Below are 3,144 nucleotides of genomic sequence, written 5' to 3' on the forward strand. Positions count from 1 at the left end.
TTAGTTGGATCTGCGTTTTTCAAGGGGCGAGCCGCTTTATGACGAGATTGACAAAAAAGTTCTACTCTAGGTTGAGTCTTCGCGTTATCCCTCCAAGGTGTGCACCTCGGGGATAACACTACACAACTACCAAAAGTGAACTGGTTCTAAAGGGGTCCCTAGAGTCATGTACCTTTTAATGAACCAACATTATGTGGCGGGCAAGCCATCTAACAATGAGATCGACAAAGAGGTATACTCTATGGGATGTTTTCATGTTAGGCATTCAAGGTGTGCACCTTGGGGACTAACACCATGCAACTTCCATTCTAACATATGTTTTTGTTAGCTGGTAAATTTCAACACAAGAAGTACGAAGCCAGGTCGACCGACGGACAGTGGGAAGTAGGATCGACGAGGGAGAAAGCCAAGAGGGTTGGGTCGACGAAAGAGGAAGTTTGTCGAAGTCGAAGGTCAGTTTACCATGGTAGGAGTTAATCATGGGAGGAAGATTGTGGGAAGTTACCAGCAACGTGGGTGATATGCTCCGACACGTGGCACCTCATGAATGGGTCATAACCTCCTAGCATTTATTTCTTACTACTATTTAAGCAGATGTAATTTTCATTTAAAGGGGGAGCATTTTTAGCATTGCAATAGGAAAATACTTGAAGTATCAAGCGTTTGAGAGAAAAAGTTAGATTCCTACAAAATGTACTTTTGCTTCCACCTTTATCTTTAAGTCATTTAACTTGTCAAATTATTTTTCATTTGTTTTCGTTCATTTACATTTATATCTTGTCTTTTAGCTTGCCTTACTTTTATTTGCACTTTTAGTCTACAAAGCATCTCACTTACTGCTATAGTATTCCAAACATTTTACCAATTGAACAACCATATACTTAACACATATCAGTCTAGGAATTTGTAGTCGGTCATGCAAGTAAACCTCTTTAGGAAGGCTAGAGATTATTGCGCGAACAAATTGGCACACCTGGTGGGACACGTTGTGTTCAGTATATGCAACTACGTAGTGGTAAGATGGTGTCACCACGACTACACGAAGAGACTTTTTTGGCAGGAGATACAATCGCATCACAAACAGCCGAGGTTGGTTCCGGCACTATGCCTGCAGTTTTGAATGCATATAGTGGACCAATTCTAACACCGCGTCAGCCACAAACATCGACGCCAACGATGATGGGAACTTCTGGGCAATATATGCCCAGTTTTACAGTCCCCATGCGCAGAACATTAGGAATGTCAACTGAGTTTTTGGTAAGTATGCATAATCTCGGTTTAATATTTGGCAAAATGTCATCATCGCCATTCCCACGCTACCAGGGGTTAGGACTTTTGGCAAGCCAATTCGGTCGACCTCCGAGTTTTGGTTTGTCGTCTCAGTCAGACCTAACTTTCACGTCAAGTTCTATTATAGTCATGAGACAACAGATAGATGAAAGTAATCATGAAATGGTCTACACGCTGACTCAACAAATGTGCATCATACTGAAACCTTTAATTTAGGAATCAACCCGGAGTTACCAACAACTGGCAACTCAAATGACCCGAATAGGGAATTTCCTAGGGGTTTCTAGAGCGTAAGTTCGTCAGACCCCCCCCCCCCCCCCCCCCCCCCCCCCCCCCCCGACCAGGAACCCCAGTCCGACAAGATGAGATGGCATATGAAACGGTCTAACAAAAATATCAGGAAGTCAAACAAATCCCTAGGATGGAATAAGCCCATGGTCAAGCAGATTCGACAAGAGGCAGCGACTGGGGAGCAAAACCTAGAGGTTATTGTTGAGCGGATCATAGTGCAAAATGGAATAAGCCCATGCCTACAGAGGCCGACATACTCTTCACCTTTACCAGATTTTGTTTTACAAGCAAAACTACCTAAGGGTGAAAAGTTCTGAAATTCACCAAGTTCGCCGGAGATACCGAAGAATCTACCATCGAACATGTTGCCAGGTATCAAACTAAAGCTGGCGACATAGCGAATAACAAAGATTTGAAGTTGAAATATGTAACAACCCAATTTTAGTATTTATTTATTATACTATTATTATTATATTGTATTTTAATTATGTGGAGTGGTAATTAATTAATTGGTTGTTAGGTAGTATAATAATTGACTATACTAATTGAATTGGTGTATTAATTAATTATTTAGTGGATATGAGATATAATTAAATAATTATATTAATTAACTTAGTGTGTATGTTGAGTTGGTTAATTTATTTGAATTTAAATAGAGATATTTAAATATTAGGTATTATTGGGCCTAGTGATTAAATTAGATGGATATCATGATTTAAGCCCAAAGAGAATACTAATATAAATAGTAAGAGGTGAGGAGAGTGAGAGTTAGAATTCAGTTGATCATTAAAGGCAATAGAGAAAGAGGAGAGGAAAAGTAAAGAGAAGCTAGGGTTTCCATCAAATTGAAGAGGTAATGGGGGAATCCTTATTATTATGGGTTAGCATGATCGAGTCAATGGGTAGGAACATGTTTAGGTCGAAATCCTTAATTTGCATGGTTTTGTAATTATTAGGTTTGATAAATACTCTTGATTTGTGATGATTGGATTGTGCTGAAACCGTAAATTTATGTTCTATGGCGTGAGTTATAATTTTCTGAACGTGTAGCTTTTTACGGAATCGAAATCGGAGGTCTGAAGGTCCTCCAACGAGGAGAATTCTGCATTCTGTTTCGTTGTTAACGCAGGAATAGCATTCTGTTTTGCGTTAACCGGTTAACCCAGGGCGTTAACCGGTTAACACTGTTGAAAACCTGTTAAATTTGTATTCTATCTTGCGTTAACAGGTTAACCAAATGCGTTAACAGGTTAACACTGTTGAAAACCTGTTAAATTTGTATTCTGTCTTGCGTTAACAGGTTAACCCAAGGCGTTAACCGGTTAACACTGTTGAAATACTGTTAAAATTACATTTTGTCTTGTGTTAACAGGTTAACCCAGGGCGTTAACCGGTTAACACTGTTGAAAACCTGTTAAATTTGTACTCTGTCTTGCGTTAACAGGTTAACCAAATGCGTTAACAGGTTAACACTGTTTGAAAAGTGAAAAATTGATATTTAAATGCTGTATTCATTTTAGGATGAAATCTATGTGTATATAATTGATAATTAACCTATAATTG

Source organism: Lathyrus oleraceus, chromosome 5 (genome assembly GCF_024323335.1).
Source record: "Lathyrus oleraceus cultivar Zhongwan6 chromosome 5, CAAS_Psat_ZW6_1.0, whole genome shotgun sequence".
Lineage (NCBI taxonomy): Eukaryota > Viridiplantae > Streptophyta > Magnoliopsida > Fabales > Fabaceae > Lathyrus > Lathyrus oleraceus.